The sequence below is a fragment of the Triturus cristatus genome, chromosome 7 (genome assembly GCF_964204655.1).
Source record: "Triturus cristatus chromosome 7, aTriCri1.1, whole genome shotgun sequence".
In the NCBI taxonomy this organism is placed as follows: Eukaryota; Metazoa; Chordata; class Amphibia; order Caudata; family Salamandridae; genus Triturus; species Triturus cristatus.
The window spans coordinates 1190256448-1190274753 of record NC_140590.1 but is presented as its reverse complement, the minus strand read 5'-3'; the positions used below and the strand labels follow the sequence as shown (position 1 = coordinate 1190274753).

The window sequence follows — 18306 nt, the reverse complement described above, 5'->3', positions numbered from 1 at the left end:
AAAGACTCAGAACCGTACATAAGTAAATATCAGGCCAATCATCAAAGGGCCCGGGAGACCGACAAGTCATTGACCAACAACAAGGTGTGAAAAAAGCTAAGACTGTGAGGGCATCAATGGCATAAAGCAACTTGATAAGGTGGGTATCGGATTCGCAATATATACAGTTTAGAATATGGAGCTAGGATGCAGCAATACCAGGCTTCAAATATCAAAGAGGTGGAAGATTTTACGAGGTAAGTAGAAGTCCTAAATGAGAAAGGATTCAGAATTTCTGTATTGTTATGTTCTACAGCATTTTTAATGCAAGATTCAAAGGAACAGATATTCACCTCAGAGCAGTATCCAAAGCACAATGGAAGGAGAGACCAATGCAGAAAACTGGCAAACGTCCAGGAGGAGAGTGACGAATGATAGTCCAAAAGAGAATCAAGAAGTTCTTCGTGAATAGCATATAAAGGAGGGATTTTACAAGCAGGTCAAAAAAATATAGGCATGGAGGGGCAGGAAAACCTCTAACTAAAGGCGTTTTGGTGGCATTAGGAATCATGAATATAAATATAAGCAAAGTTAAAATTTTGGTTGCATTAATTGGAGCTGGAAAACAGTAAAAAATGAAAGAGAGCAAGTGGTGATTCTACTGAGTCTAACGATATGTGATTAATTGAGAATAGAATGTCTGAAACCGGGCAGCATTTCTACTGAGTCTTAATGTGTGGGGTGCAGATGGAAAGGCATAGTATTTGGAGAAGAAGAAGTATTGGGAAGCCAAACAGATCTCCGGATGAACCTTACATTAAGGCGTCCAGGACAGAGCTGAAGTGCACTTTTATTGAATGGTCACTGCTCATGCATGTGGAATTCTTTTGACAGTTTACAGTGCTGTGGAGGTCAGGTAAATGGCCATCTGCCTGCTTGTCTACTTCTGAGTCTTCCACGATTTAGCCTGAGCAGAAGTTATTGCTACACTGATGCCACACTCCCACTCTAGTCAACACAAATACTGAGGTTATGACCCCCTGAAGAACACAAGGGCACGTGGTGCAGATCACAATGTACCAAGGACGTGACATATATGGTAAATAGGCAACAAGATTTAGCCTGGCTGCCATCCCCATGGTTTTCATAAATTCAAAAATATAGCTGGTAATTTCCTTAAAGTAAACAGAAAATCAGAGAAATGACAGCAGGCAGTTTCACAACTGCTAACAAATTTTAAGAAATCATCTAAGTCCCTTTTAAATATACTATCAAATAGTAGACATACTTCAATTGAAGTTACTCTGATCTGGCTCTTCTTTTAATAAGCGTCAAAAATTATCAAGAATTTATCTTAAGAGATATTGCCTGAAGCTTGAATACTAACCACTGCCTATTCATTAGCATCAAATGTGCACAGTCTTCAGATTTGCATGTAAAGGAGGCTGAATGTGAATGATGCAATATGCAAATGAGCATTGATCCTTGTATGAGATAGACAAAATGTTGTGATCAAAGTGTTTGCTTTTGGTGCAATTTTGCATCTTGTTTTTATGCCTGCAGTGACACTAGTGCTGCAAACAAGATGAATCAAAATCCCGTCATGTTCACCCTATGAGTGTGAGTAACTTGAAAACTAAGATATATATACTGCATTGATGAGTTTGAGCATTGGAGCAGAGGTAGCTCAACATAGAGGTCACTGGCTGAGTGCATTTGTTACTCCCTCCCCTTAGGAAAGGTCTGAGACAAGAGCTAGTCACCTCTCTAGCAGGGATCTCCTGAGCAAGGAGAACAAGCAACCAGAAACCTGTGGCTGGCAGGTGCTGCAAAAGAGGTTGTGCTGTGGCATGTCTACTATTCCCAGACCAGCTGATGCTGCTCTCCTGGTATTGGAAGTCGCTTGTGGTTGGCTTGGCTGAGTACAATGGTTGAGATGAGACAATGTCTCATTACCCAATTCAGACTACTCTTCATCTGCTCATATTTTTCCTAAATTGAATATGCATCACACACTATACTGTAAGTGCTAAGAAAAAAATGATTTGCAGTGCTTTGATTTCAGTACTTCTTTGTTGTCATCAAACAGAAACACAGAATAGATCTCATATAATAATTTCCTCAACAGCATCTTTTATTAGCATTTTCCAGGATATATTCCTCACCAAACTTCAGACAATTTTCCACTCACTTTATCAATGCACTGGACATTGATTGGGTATCCATCCTGTAACACACAGCATATAAGTCAATTTAAAACACTGTTAATGCAGAGATGAATCAAAAAACTACAGAACATATGTTTAGTGTGTCTGAAACGTACTGTGTCAATCATAATAAAGTCTTTTTTTCAACTCTTCTTTCTGAGTTGCATCCAAAATATAGGGCACTTTTTCACAAAACTGAACATTTTGCAACAATTCAGACAATCGTCCTCCATTTTGTGACATTTGCTTATTGACCCTGTGCATTAACGCTACATAAGCTGTATTTTGTAAGTTTAAAACTTCTCTTCTTCCCTTTCTCCAAAAATGCTTAATTTTGTTTTAATTGTCTGTTAGTATTTCAAACATATTTTTGGCATTTACCACAAAATTCTTGATGTCAGAGACTATTCAGACAACAGTTTCCATCTCTATTAGGCATGAGACTCAAGATGTGTAGTATTTTCTCCAACTTTCAAAATGAGCTCCCCTTTATTTCATTCATAAGATTTGGTATAGCCGGTCAGCGACTAACTTCTATAAAGACTCAGAACCGTACATAAGTAAATATCAGGCCAATCATCAAAGGACCCGGGAGACCGACAAGTCATTGACCAACAACAAGGTGTGAAAAAAGCTAAGACTGTCAGGGCATCAATGGCATAAAGCAACTTGATAAGGTGGGTATCGGATTCGCAATATATACAGTTTAGAATATGGAGCTAGGATGCAGCAATACCAGGCTTCAAATATCAAAGAGGTGGAAGATTTTACGAGGTAAGTAGCAGTCCTAAATGAGAAAGGATTCAGAATTTCTGTATTGTTATGTTCTACAGCATTTTTAATGCAAAATTCAAAGGAACAGATATTCACCTCAGAGCAGTATCCAAAGCACAATGGAAGGAGAGACCAATGCAGAAAACTGGCAAACGTCCAGGAGGAGAGTGACGAATGATAGTCCAAAAGAGAATCAAGAAGTTCTTCGTGAATAGCATATAAAGGAGGGATTTTACAAGCAGGTCAAAAAAATATAGGCATGGAGGGGCAGGAAAACCTCTAACTAAAGGCGTTTTGGTGGCATTAGGAATCATGAATATAAATAAAAGCAAAGTTAAAATTTTGGTTGCATTAATTGGAGCTGGAATACAGTAAAAAATGAAAGAGAGCAAGTGGTGATTCTACTGAGTCTAACGATATGTGATTAATTGAGAATAGAATGTCTGAAACCGGGCAGCATTTCTACTGAGTCTTAATGTGTGGGGTGCAGATGGAAAGGCATAGTATTTAGAGAAGAAGAAGTATTGGGAAGCCAAACAGATCTCCGGATGAACCTTACATTAAGGCGTCCAGGACAGAGCTGAAGTGCACTTTTATTGAATGGTCACTGCTCATGCATGTGGAATTCTTATGACAGTTTACAGTGCTGTGGAGGTCAGGTAAATGGCCATCTGCCTGCTTGTCTACTTCTGAGTCTTCCACGATTTAGCCTGAGCAGAAGTTATTGCTACACTGATGCCACATTCCCACTCTAGTCAACAAAAATACTGAGGTTATGACCCCCTGAAGAACACAAGGGCACGTGGTGCAGATCACAATGTACCAAGGACGTGACATATATGGTAAATAGGCAACAAGATTTAGCCTGGCTGCCATCCCCATGGTTTTCATAAATTCAAAAATATAGCTGGTAATTTCCTTAAAGTAAACAGAAAATCAGAGAAATGACAGCAGGCAGTTTCACAACTGCTAACAAATTTTAAGAAATCATCTAAGTCCCTTTTAAATATACTATCAAATAGTAGACATACTTCAATTGAAGTTACTCTGATCTGGCTCTTCTTTTAATAAGCGTCAAAAATCATCAAGAATTTATCTTAAGAGATATTGCCTGAAGCTTGAATACTAACCACTGCCTATTCATTAGCATCAAATGTGCACAGTCTTCAGATTTGCATGTAAATGAGGCTGAATGTGAATGATGCAATATGCAAATGAGCATTGATCCTTGTATGAGATAGACAAAATGTTGTGATCAAAGTGTTTGCTTTTGGTGCAATTTTGCATCTTGTTTTTATGCCTGCAGTGGCACTAGTGCTGCAAACAAGATGAATCAAAATCCCGTCATGTTCACCCTATGAGTGTGAGTAACTTGAAAACTAGATATATATATTGCATTGATGAGTTTGAGCATTGGAGCAGAGGAAGCTCAACATAGAGGTCACTGGCTGAGTGCATTTGTTACTCCCTCACCTTAGGAAAGGTCTGAGACAAGAGCTAGTCACCTCCCTAGCAGGGATCTCCTGAGCAAGGAGAACAAGCAACCAGAAACCTGTGGCTGGCAGGTGCTGCAAAAGAGGTTGTGCTGTGGCATGTTTACTATTCCCAGACCAGCTGATGCTGCTCTCCTGGTATTGGAAGTGGCTTGTGGTTGGCTTGGCTGAGTACAATGGTTGAGATGAGACAATGTCTCATTACCCAATTCAGACTACTCTTAATCTGCTCATATTTTTCCTAAATTGAATATGCATCACACACTATACTGTAAGTGCTAAGAAAAAATTAATTGCAGTCCTTTGATTTCAGTACTTCTTTGTTGTCATCAAACAGAAACACAGAATAGATCTCATATAATAATTCCCTCAACAGCATCTTTTATTAGCATTTTCCAGGATATATTCCTCACCAAACTTAAGACAATTTTCCACTCACTTTATCAATGCACTGGACATTGATTGGGTATCCATCCTGTAACACACAGCATATAAGTCAATTTAAAACACTGTTAATGCAGAGATGAATCAAAATACTACAGAACATATGTTTAGTGTGTCTGAAACGTACTGTGTCAATCATAATAAAGTCTTTTTTTCAACTCTTCTTTCTGAGTTGCATCCAAAATATAGGGCACTTTTTCACAAAACTGAACATTTTGCAACAATTCAGGCGATCGTCCTCCATTTTGTGACATTTGCTTATTGACCCTGTGCATTAACGCTACATAAGCTGTATTTTGTAAATTTAAAACTTCTCTTCTTCCCTTTCTCCAAAAATTGCTTAATTTTGTTTTAATTGTCTGTTAGTATTTCAAACATATTTTTGGCATTTACCACAAAATTCTTGATGTCAGAGACTATTCAGACAACCGTTTCCATCTCTATTAGGCATGAGACTCAAGATGTGTAGTATTTTCTCCAACTTTCAAAATGAGCTCCCCTTTATTTCATTCATAAGATTTGGTATAGCCGGTCAGCGACTAACTTCTGTAAATACTCAGAACCGTACATAAGTAAATATCAGGCCAATCATCAAAGGACCCGGGAGACCGACAAGTCATTGACCAACAACAAGGTGTGAAAAAAGCTAAGACTGTGAGGGCATCAATGGCATAAAGCAACTTGATAAGGTGGGTATCGGATTCGCAATATATACAGTTTAGAATATGGAGCTAGGATGCAGCAATACCAGGCTTCAAATATCAAAGAGGTGGAAGATTTTACGAGGTAAGTAAAAGTCCTAAATGAGAAAGGATTCAGAATTTCTGTATTGTTATGTTCTACAGCATTTTTAATGCAAAATTCAAAGGAACAGATATTCACCTCAGAGCAGTATCCAAAGCACAATGGAAGGAGAGACCAAAGCAGAAAACTGGGTAACGTCCAGGAGGAGAGTGACGAATGATAGTCCAAAAGAGAATCAAGAAGTTCTTCATGAATAGCATATAAAGGAGGGATTTTACAAGCAGGTCAAAAAAATATAGGCATGGAGGGGCAGGAAAACCTCTAATTAAAGGCGTTTTGGTGGCATTAGGAATCATGAATATAAATATAAGCAAAGTTAAAATTTTGGTTGCATTAATTGGAGCTGGAATACAGTAAAAAATGAAAGAGAGCAAGTGGTGATTCTACTGAGTCTAACGATAAGCGATTAATTGAGAATAGAATGTCTGAAACCGGGCAGCATTTCTACTGAGTCTTAATGTGTGGGGTGCAGATGGAAAGGCAAAGTATTTAGAGAAGAAGAAGTATTGGGAAGCCAAACAGATCTCCGGATGAACCTTACATTAAGGCGTCCAGGACAGAGCTGAAGTGCACTTTTATTGAATGGTCACTGCTCATGCATGTGGAATTCTTATGACAGTTTACAGTGCTGTGGAGGTCAGGTAAATGGCCATCTGCCTGCTTGTCTACTTCTGAGTCTTCCACGATTTAGCCTGAGCAGAAGTTATTGCTACACTGATGCCACACTCCCACTCTAGACAACAAAAATACTGAGGTTATGACCCCCTGAAGAACACAAGGGCAAGTGGTGCAGATCACAGTGTACCAAGGATGTGACATATATGGTAAATAGGCAACAAGATTTAGCCTGGCTGCCATCCCCATTGTTTTCATAAATTCAAAAATATAGCTGGTAATTTCCTTAAAGTAAACAGAAAATCAGAGAAATGACAGCAAGCAGTTTCACAACTGCTAACAAATTTTAAGAAATCATCTAAGTCCCTTTCAAATATACTATCAAATAGTAGACATACTTCAATTGAAGTTACTCTGATCTGGCTCTTCTTGTAATAAGCGTCAAAAATCATCAAGAATTTATCTTAAGAGATATTGCCTGAAGCTTGAATACTAACCACTGCCTATTCATTAGCATCAAATGTGCACAGTCTTCAGATTTGCATGTAAATGAGGCTGAATGTGAATGATGCAATATGCAAATGAGCATTGATCCTTGTATGAGATAGACAAAATGTTGTGATCAAAGTGTTTGCTTTTGGTGCAATTTTGCATCTTGTTTTTATGCCTGCAGTGACACTAGTGCTGCAAACAAGATGAATCAAAATCCCGTCATGTTCACCCTATGAGTGTGAGTAACTTGAAAACTAAGCTATATATACTGCATTGATGAGTTTGAGCATTGGAGCAGAGGAAGCTCAACATAGAGGTCACTGGCTGAGTGCATTTGTTACTCCCTCACCTTAGGAAAGGTCTGAGACAAGAGCTAGTCACTTCCCTAGCAGGGATCTCCTGAGCAAGGAGAACAAGCAACCAGAAACCTGTGGCTGGCAGGTGCTGCAAAAGAGGTTGTGCTGTGGCATGTTTAGTATTCCCAGACCAGCTGATGCTGCTCTCCTGGTATTGGAAGTGGTTTGTGGTTGGCTTGGCTGAGTACAATGGTTGAGATGAGACAATGTCTCATTACCCAATTCAGACTACTCTTCATCTGCTCATATTTTTCCTAAATTGAATATGCATCACACACTATACTGTAAGTGCTAAGAAAAAATGATTTGCAGTGCTTTGATTTCAGTACTTCTTTGTTGTCATCAAACAGAAACACAGAATAGATCTCATATAATAATTCCCTCAACAGCATCTTTTATTAGCATTTTCCAGGATATATTCCTCACCAAACTTCAGACAATTTTCCACTCACTTTATCAATGCACTGGACATTGATTGGGTATCCATCCTGTAACACACAGCATATAAGTCAATTTAAAACACTGTTAATGCAGAGATGAATCAAAATACTACAGAACATATGTTTAGTGTGTCTGAAACGTACTGTGTCAATCATAATAAAGTCTTTTTTTCAACTCTTCTTTCTGAGTTGCATCCAAAATATAGGGCACTTTTTCACAAAACTGAACATTTTGCAACAATTCAGACAATCGTCCTCCATTTTGTGACATTTGCTTATTGACCCTGTGCATTAACGCTACATAAGCTGTATTTTGTAAGTTTAAAACTTCTCTTCTTCCCTTTCTCCAAAAATTGCTTAATTTTGTTTTAATTGTCTGTTAGTATTTCAAACATATTTTTGGCATTTACCACAAAATTCTTGATGTCAGAGACTATTCAGACAACAGTTTCCATCTCTATTAGGCATGAGACTCAAGATGTGTAGTATTTTCTCCAACTTTCAAAATGAGCTCCCCTTTCTTTCATTCATAAGATTTGGTATAGCCGGTCAGCGACTAACTTCTGTAAAGACTCAGAACCTTACATAAGAAAATATCAGGCCAATCATCAAAGGACCCGGGAGACCGACAAGTCATTGATCAACAACAAGGTGTGAAAAAAGCTAAGACTGTGAGGGCATCAATGGCATAAAGCAACTTGATAAGGTGGGTATCGGATTCGCAATATATACAGTTTAGAATATGGAGCTAGGATGCAGCAATACCAGGCTTCAAATATCAAAGAGGTGGAAGATTTTACGAGGTAAGTAGAAGTCCTAAATGAGAAAGGATTCAGAATTTCTGTATTGTTATGTTCTACAGCATTTTTAATGCAATATTCAAAGGAACAGATATTCACCTCAGAGCAGTATCCAAAGCACAATGGAAGGAGAGACCAATGCAGAAAACTGGCTAACGTCCAGGAGGAGAGTGACGAATGATAGTCCAAAAGAGAATCAAGAAGTTCTTCGTGAATAGCATATAAAGGAGGGATTTTACAAGCAGGTCAAAAAAATATAGGCATGGAGGGGCAGGAAAACCTCTAATTAAAGGCGTTTTGGTGGCATTAGGAATCATGAATATAAATATAAGCAAAGTTAAAATTTTGGTTGCATTAATTGGAGCTGGAATACAGTAAAAAATGAAAGAGAGCAAGTGGTAATTCTACTGAGTCTAACGATATGCGATTAATTGAGAATAGAATGTCTGAAACCGGGCAGCATTTCTACTGATTCTTAATGTGTGGGTTGCAGATGGAAAGGCATAGTATTTAGAGAAGAAGAAGTATTGGGAAGCCAAACAGATCTCCGGATGAACCTTACATTAAGGCGTCCAGGACAGAGCTGAAGTGCACTTTTATTGAATGGTCACTGCTCATGCATGTGGAATTCTTATGACAGTTTACAGTGCTGTGGAGGTCAGGTAAATGGCCATCTGCCTGCTTGTCTACTTCTGAGTCTTCCACGATTTAGCCTGAGCAGAAGTTATTGCTACACTGTTGCCACACTCCCACTCTAGTCAACAAAAATACTGAGGTTATGACCCCCTGAAGAACACAAGGGCACGTGGTGCAGATCACAATGTACCAAGGACGTGACATATATGGTAAATAGGCAACAAGATTTAGCCTGGCTGCCATCCCCATGGTTTTCGTAAATTCAAAAATATAGCTGGTAATGTCCTTAAAGTAAACAGAAAATCAGAGAAATGACAGCAAACAGTTTCACAACTGCTAACAAATTTTAAGAAATCATCTAAGTCCCTTTCAAATATACTATCAAATAGTAGACATACTTCAATTGAAGTTACTCTGATCTGGCTCTTCTTTTAATGAGCGTCAAAAATCATCAAGAATTTATCTTAAGAGATATTGCCTGAAGCTTGAATTCTAACCACTGCCTATTCATTAGCATCAAATGTGCACAGTCTTCAGATTTGCATGTAAATGAGGCTGAATGTGAATGATGCAATATGCAAATGAGCATTGATCCTTGTATGAGATAGACACAATGTTGTGATCAAAGTGTTTGCTTTTGGTGCAATTTTGCATCTTGTTTTTATGCCTGCAGTGACACTAGTGCTGCAAACAAGATGAATCAAAATCCCGTCATGTTCACCCTATGAGTGTCAGTAACTTGAAAACTAAGCTATATATACTGCATTGATGAGTTTGAGCATTGGAGCAGAGGAAGCTCAACATAGAGGTCACTGGCTGAGTGCATTTGTTACTCCCTCACCTTAGGAAAGGTCTGAGACAAGAGCTAGTCACTTCCCTAGCAAGGATCTCCTGAGCAAGGAGAACAAGCAACCAGAAACCTGTGGCTGGCAGGTGCTGCAAAAGAGGTTGTGCTGTGGCATGTCTACTATTTCCAGACCAGCTGATGCTGCTCTCCTGGTATTGGAAGTGGTTTGTGGTTGGCTTGGCTGAGTACAATGGTTGAGATGAGACAATGTCTCATTACCCAATTCAGACTACTCTTCATCTGCTCATATTTTTCCTAAATTGAATATGCATCACACACTATACTGTAAGGGCTAAGAAAATAATGATTTGCAGTGCTTTGATTTCAGTACTTCTTTGTTGTCATCAAACAGAAGCACAGAATAGATCTCATATAATAATTTCCTCAACAGCATCTTTTATTAGCATTTTCCAGGATATATTCCTCACCAAACTTCAGACAATTTTCCACTCACTTTATCAATGCACTGGACATTGATTGGGTATCCATCCTGTAACACACAGCATATAAGTCAATTTAAAACACTGTTAATGCAGAGATGAATCAAAATACTACAGAACATATGTTTAGTGTGTCTGAAACGTACTGTGTCAATCATAATAAAGTCTTTTTTTCAACTCTTCTTTCTGAGTTGCATCCAAAATATAGGGCACTTTTTCACAAAACTGAACATTTTGCAACAATTCAGACAATCGTCCTCCATTTTGTGACATTTGCTTATTGACCCTGTGCATTAACGCTACATAAGCTGTATTTTGTAAGTTTAAAACTTCTCTTCTTCCCTTTCTCCAAAAATTGCTTAATTTTGTTTTAATTGTCTGTTAGTATTTCAAACATATTTTTGGCATTTACCACAAAATTCTTGATGTCAGAGACTATTCAGACAACAGTTTCCATCTCTATTAGGCATGAGACTCAAGATGTGTAGTATTTTCTCCAACTTTCAAAATGAGCTCCCCTTTATTTCATTCATAAGATTTGGTATAGCCAGTCAGCGACTAACTTCTGTAAAGACTCAGAACCGTACATAAGTAAATATCAGGCCAATCATCAAAGGACCCGGAAGACCGACAAGTCATTGACCAACAACAAGGTGTGAAAAAAGCTAAGACTGTGAGGGCATCAATGGCATAAAGCAACTTGATAAGGTGGGTATCGGATTCGCAATATATACAGTTTAGAATATGGAGCTAGGATGCAGCAATACCAGGCTTCAAATATCAAAGAGGTGGAAGATTTTACGAGGTAAGTAGAAGTCCTAAATGAGAAAGGATTCAGAATTTCTGTATTGTTATGTTCTACAGCATTTTTAATGCAATATTCAAAGGAACAGATATTCACCTCAGAGCAGTATCCAAAGCACAATGGAAGGAGAGACCAATGCAGAAAACTGGCTAACGTCCAGGAGGAGAGTGACGAATGATAGTCCAAAAGAGAATCAAGAAGTTCTTCGTGAATAGCATATAAAGGAGGGATTTTACAAGCAGGTCAAAAAAATATAGGCATGGAGGGGCAGGAAAACCTCTAATTAAAGGCGTTTTGGTGGCATTAGGAATCATGAATATAAATATAAGCAAAGTTAAAATTTTGGTTGCATTAATTGGAGCTGGAATACAGTAAAAAATGAAAGAGAGCAAGTGGTAATTCTACTGAGTCTAACGATATGCGATTAATTGAGAATAGAATGTCTGAAACCGGGCAGCATTTCTACTGATTCTTAATGTGTGGGGTGCAGATGGAAAGGCATAGTATTTAGAGAAGAAGAAATATTGGGAAGCCAAACAGATCTCCGGATGAACCTTACATTAAGGCGTCCAGGACAGAGCTGAAGTGCACTTTTATTGAATGGTCACTGCTCATGCATGTGGAATTCTTATGACAGTTTACAGTGCTGTGGAGGTCAGGTAAATGGCCATCTGCCTGCTTGTCTACTTCTGAGTCTTCCACGATTTAGCCTGAGCAGAAGTTATTGCTACACTGATGCCACACTCCCACTCTAGTCAACAAAAATACTGAGGTTATGACCCCCTGAAGAACACAAGGGCACGTGGTGCAGATCACAGTGTACCAAGGACGTGACATATATGGTAAATAGACAACAAGATTTAGCCTGGCTGCCATCCCCATGGTTTTCATAAATTCAAAAATATAGCTGGTAATTTCCTTAAAGTAAACAGAAAATCAGAGAAATGACAGCAAGCAGTTTCACAACTGCTAACAAATTTTAAGAAATCATCTAAGTCCCTTTCAAATATACTATCAAATAGTAGACATACTTCAATTGAAGTTACTCTGATCTGGCTCTTCTTTTAATAATCGTCAAAAATCATCAAGAATTTATCTTAAGAGATATTGCCTGAAGCTTGAATACTAACCACTGCCTATTCATTAGCATCAAATGTGCACAGTCTTCAGATTTGCATGTAAATGAGGCTGAATATGAATGATGCAATATGCAAATGAGCATTGATCCTTGTATGAGATAGACAAAATGTTGTGATCAAAGTGTTTGCTTTTGGTGCAATTTTGCATCTTGTTTTTATGCCTGCAGTGACACTAGTGCTGCAAACAAGATGAATCAAAATCCTGTCATGTTCACCCTATGAGTGTGAGTAACTTGAAAACTAAGATATATATACTGCATTGATGAGTTTGAGCATTGGAGCAGAGGAAGCTCAACATAGAGGTCACTGGCTGAGTGCATTTGTTACTCCCTCACCTTAGGAAAGGTCTGAGACAAGAGCTAGTCACCTCCCTAGCAGGGATCTCCTGAGCAAGGAGAACAAGCAACCAGAAACCTGTGGCTGGCAGGTGCTGCAAAAGAGGTTGTGCTGTGGCATGTATACTATTTCCAGACCAGCTGATGCTGCTCTCCTGGTATTGGAAGTGGCTTGTGGTTGGCTTGGCTGAGTACAATGGTTGAGATGAGACAATGTCTCATTACCCAATTCAGACTACTCTTCATCTGCTCATATTTTTCCTAAATTGAATATGCATCACACACTATACTGTAAGTGCTAAGAAAAAATTACTTGCAGTGCTTTGATTTCAGTATTTCTTTGTTGTCATCAAACAGAAACACAGAATAGATCTCATATAATAATTCACTCAACAGCATCTTTTATTAGCATTTTCCAGGATATATTCCTCACCAAACTTCAGACAATTTTCCACTCACTTTATCAATGTACTGGACATTGATTGGGTATCCATCCTGTAACACACAGCATATAAGTCAATTTAAAACACTGTTAATGCAGAGATGAATCAAAATACTACAGAACATATGTTTAGTGTGTCTGAAACGTACTGTGTCAATCATAATAAAGTCTTTTTTTCAACTCTTCTTTCTGAGTTGCATCCAAAATATAGGGCACTTTTTCACAAAACTGAACATTTTGCAACAATTCAGACGATCGTCCTCCATTTTGTGACATTTGCTTATTGACCCTGTGCATTAACGCTACATAAGCTGTATTTTGTAAATTTAAAACTTCTCTTCTTCCCTTTCTCCAAAAATTGCTTAATTTTGTTTTAATTGTCTGTTAGTATTTCAAACATATTTTTGGCATTTACCACAAAATTCTTGATGTCAGAGACTATTCAGACAACAGTTTCCATCTCTATTAGGCATGAGACTCAAGATGTGTAGTATTTTCTCCAACTTTCAAAATGAGCTCCCCTTTATTTCATTCATAAGATTTGGTATAGCCGGTCAGCGACTAACTTCTGTAAAGACTCAGAACCGTACATAAGTAAATATCAGGCCAATCATCAAAGGACCCGGGAGACCGACAAGTCATTGACCAACAACAAGGTGTGAAAAAAGCTAAGACTGTGAGGGCATCAATGGCATAAAGCAACTTGATAAGGTGGGTATCGGATTCGCAATATATACAGTTTAGAATATGGAGCTAGGATGCAGCAATACCAGGCTTCAAATATCAAAGAGGTGGAAGATTTTACGAGGTAAGTAGAAGTCCTAAATGAGAAAGGATTCAGAATTTCTGTATTGTTATGTTCTACAGCATTTTTAATGCAAAATTCAAAGGAACAGATATTCACCTCAGAGCAGTATCCAAAGCACAATGGAAGGAGAGACCAATGCAGAAAACTGGCAAACGTCCAGGAGGAGAGTGACGAATGATAGTCCAAAAGAGAATCAAGAAGTTCTTCGTGAATAGCATATAAAGGAGGGATTTTACAAGCAGGTCAAAAAAATATAGGCATGGAGGGGCAGGAAAACCTCTAATTAAAGGCGTTTTGGTGGCATTAGGAATCATGAATATAAATATAAGCAAAGTTAAAATTTTGGTTGCATTAATTGGAGCTGGAATACAATAAAAAATGAAAGAGAGCAAGTGGTAATTCTACTGAGTCTAACGATATGCGATTAATTGAGAATAGAATGTCTGAAACCGGGCAGCATTTCTACTGAGTCTTAATGTGTGGGGTGCAGATGGAAAGGCATAGTATTTAGAGAAGAAGAAGTATTGGGAAGCCAAACAGATCTCCGGATGAACCTTACATTAAGGCGTCCAGGACAGAGCTGAAGTGCACTTTTATTGAATGGTCACTGCTCATGCATGTGGAATTCTTATGACAGTTTACAGTGCTGTGGAGGTCAGGTAAATGGCCATCTGCCTGCTTGTCTACTTCTGAGTCTTCCACGATTTAGCCTGAGCAGAAGTTATTGCTACACTGATGCCACACTCCCACTCTAGTCAACAAAAATACTGAGGTTATGACCCCCTGAAGAACACAAGGGCACGTGGTGCAGATCACAGTGTACCAAGGACGTGACATATATGGTAAATAGGCAACAAGATTTAGCCTGGCTGCCATCCCCATGGTTTTCATAAATTCAAAAATATAGCTGGTAATTTCCTTAAAGTAAACAGAAAATCAGAGAAATGACAGCAAGCAGTTTCACAACTGCTAACAAATTTTAAGAAATCATCTAAGTCCCTTTCAAATATACTATCAAATAGTAGACATACTTCAATTGAAGTTACTCTGATCTGGCTCTTCTTTTAATAAGCGTCAAAAATCATCAAGAATTTATCTTAAGAGATATTGCCTGAAGATTGAATACTAACCACTGCCTATTCATTAGCATCAAATGTGCACAGTCTTCAGATTTGCATGTAAATGAGGCTGAATGTGAATGATGCAATATGCAAATGAGCATTGATCCTTGTATGAGATAGACAAAATGTTGTGATCAAAGTGTTTGCTTTTGGTGCAATTTTGCATCTTGTTTTTATGCCTGCAGTGACACTAGTGCTGCAAACAAGATGAATCAAAATCCCGTCATGTTCACCCTATGAGTGTCAGTAACTTGAAAACTAAGCTATATATACTGCATTGATGAGTTTGAGCATTGGAGCAGAGGAAGCTCAACATAGAGGTCACTGGCTGAGTGCATTTGTTACTCCCTCACCTTAGGAAAGGTCTGAGACAAGAGCTAGTCACTTCCCTAGCAGGGATCTCCTGAGCAAGGAAAACAAGCAACCAGAAACCTGTGGCTGGCAGGTGCTGCAAAAGAGGTTGTGCTGTGGCATGTCTACTATTTCCGGACCAGCTGATGCTGCTCTCCTGGTATTGGAAGTGGTTTGTGGTTGGCTTGGCTGAGTACAATGGTTGAGATGAGACAATGTCTCATTACCCAATTCAGACTACTCTTCATCTGCTCATATTTTTCCTAAATTGAATATGCATCACACACTATACTGTAAGTGCTAAGAAAAAAATGATTTGCAGTGCTTTGATTTCAGTACTTCTTTGTTGTCATCAAACAGAAACACAGAATAGATCTCATATAATAATTTCCTCAACAGCATCTTTTATTAGCATTTTCCAGGATATATTCCTCACCAAACTTCAGACAATTTTCCACTCACTTTATCAATGCACTGGACATTGATTGGGTATCCATCCTGTAACACACAGCATATAAGTCAATTTAAAACACTGTTAATGCAGAGATGAATCAAAATACTACAGAACATATGTTTAGTGTGTCTGAAACGTACTGTGTCAATCATAATAAAGTCTTTTTTTCAACTCTTCTTTCTGAGTTGCATCCAAAATATAGGGCACTTTTTCACAAAACTGAACATTTTGCAACAATTCAGACAATCGTCCTCCATTTTGTGACATTTGCTTATTGACCCTGTGCATTAACGCTACATAAGCTGTATTTTGTAAGTTTAAAACTTCTCTTCTTCCCTTTCTCCAAAAATTGCTTAATTTTGTTTTAATTGTCTGTTAGTATTTCAAACATATTTTTGGCATTTACCACAAAATTCTTGATGTCAGAGACTATTCAGACAACAGTTTCCATCTCTATTAGGCATGAGACTCAAGATGTGTAGTATTTTCTCCAACTTTCAAAATGAGCTCCCCTTTATTTCATTCATAAGATTTGGTATAGCCGGTCAGCGACTAACTTCTGTAAAGACTCAGATCCGTACATAAGTAAATATCAGGCCAATCATCAAAGGACCCGGGAGACCGACAAGACATTGACCAACAACAAGGTGTGAAAAAAGCTAAGACTGTGAGGGCATCAATGGCATAAAGCAACTTGATAAGGTGGGTATCGGATTCGCAATACATACAGTTTAGAATATGGAGCTAGGATGCAGCAATACCAGGCTTCAAATATCAAAGAGGTGGAAGATTTTACGAGGTAAGTAGAAGTCCTAAATGAGAAAGGATTCAGAATTTCTGTATTGTTATGTTCTACAGCATTTTTAATGCAAAATTCAAAGGAACAGATATTCACCTCAGAGCAGTATCCAAAGCACAATGGAAGGAGAGACCAATGCAGAAAACTGGCTAACGTCCAGGAGGAGAGTGACGAATGATAGTCCAAAAGAGAATCAAGAAGTTCTTCGTGAATAGCATATAAAGGAGGGATTTTACAAGCAGGTCAAAAAAATATAGGCATGGAGGGGCAGGAAAACCTCTAATTAAAGGCGTTTTGGTGGCATTAGGAATCATGAATATAAATATAAGCAAAGTTAAAATTTTGGTTGCATTAATTGGAGCTGGAATACAGTAAAAAATGAAAGAGAGCAAGTGGTAATTCTACTGAGTCTAACGATATGCGATTAATTGAGAATAGAATGTCTGAAACCGGGCAGCATTTCTACTGATTCTTAATGTGTGGGGTGCAGATGGAAAGGCATAGTATTTAGAGAAGAAGAAGTATTGGGAAGCCAAACAGATCTCCGGATGAACCTTACATTAAGGCTTCCAGGACAGAGCTGAAGTGCACTTTTATTGAATGGTCACTGCTCATGCATGTGGAATTCTTATGACAGTTTACAGTGCTGTGGAGGTCAGGTAAATGGCCATCTGCCTGCTTGTCTACTTCTGAGTCTTCCACGATTTAGCCTGAGCAGAAGTTATTGCTACACTGATGCCACACTCCCACTCTAGTCAACAAAAATACTGAGGTTATGACCCCCTGAAGAACACAAGGGCACGTGGTGCAGATCACAGTGTACCAAGGACGTGACATATATGGTAAATAGGCAACAAGATTTAGCCTGGCTGCCATCCCCATGGTTTTCATAAATTCAAAAATATAGCTGGTAATTTCCTTAAAGTAAACAGAAAATCAGAGAAATGACAGCAAGCAGTTTCACAACTGCTAACAAATTTTAAGAAATCATCTAAGTCCCTTTCAAATATACTATCAAATAGTAGACATACTTCAATTGAAGTTACTCTGATCTGGCTCTTCTTTTAATAAGCGTCAAAAATCATCAAGAATTTATCTTAAGAGATATTGCCTGAAGCTTGAATACTAACCACTGCCTATTCATTAGCATCAAATGTGCACAGTCTTCAGATTTGCATGTAAATGAGGCTGAATGTGAATGATGCAATATGCAAATGAGCACTGATCCTTGTATGAGATAGACAAAATGTTGTGATCAAAGTGTTTGCTTTTGGTGCAATTTTGCATCTTGTTTTTATGCCTGCAGTGACACTAGTGCTGCAAACAAGATGAATCAAAATCCCGTCATGTTCACCCTATGAGTGTGAGTAACTTGAAAACTAAGATATATATACTGCATTGATGAGGTTGAGCATTGGAGCAGAGGAAGCTCAACATAGAGGTCACTGGCTGAGTGCATTTGTTACTCCCTCACCTTAGGAAAGGTCTGAGACAAGAGCTAGTCACCTCCCTAGCAGGGATCTCCTGAGCAAGGAGAACAAGCAACCAGAAACCTGTGGCTGGCAGGTGCTGCAAAAGAGGTTGTGCTGTGGCATGTATACTATTTCCAGACCAGCTGATGCTGCTCTCCTGGTATTGGAAGTGGCTTGTGGTTGGCTTGGCTGAGTACAATGGTTGAGATGAGACAATGTCTCATTACCCAATTCAGACTACTGTTCATCTGCT

General features: G+C 38.5%; 7 non-coding genes across 7 annotated transcripts; all 7 read left to right on the top strand.

The window, feature by feature from the left end:
• Positions 1-1654: 1654 nt before the first annotated feature.
• On the top strand, positions 1655-1961 carry LOC146811526 (Nuclear RNase P). Its single transcript, XR_014967289.1, has one exon.
• Positions 1962-4377: 2416 nt separating this feature from the next.
• On the top strand, positions 4378-4684 carry LOC146811525 (Nuclear RNase P). Its single transcript, XR_014967253.1, has one exon.
• A 2417-nt stretch (positions 4685-7101) lies between these two features.
• Positions 7102-7408, top strand: LOC146811524 (Nuclear RNase P). Its single transcript, XR_014967209.1, has one exon.
• A 2417-nt stretch (positions 7409-9825) lies between these two features.
• LOC146811523 (Nuclear RNase P) lies at positions 9826-10132 on the top strand. The gene has a single exon (XR_014967261.1).
• A 2418-nt stretch (positions 10133-12550) lies between these two features.
• On the top strand, positions 12551-12857 carry LOC146811522 (Nuclear RNase P). Its single transcript, XR_014967206.1, has one exon.
• Positions 12858-15274: 2417 nt separating this feature from the next.
• LOC146811521 (Nuclear RNase P) lies at positions 15275-15581 on the top strand. Its single transcript, XR_014967259.1, has one exon.
• Positions 15582-17999: 2418 nt separating this feature from the next.
• Positions 18000-18306, top strand: LOC146811520 (Nuclear RNase P). Its single transcript, XR_014967256.1, has one exon.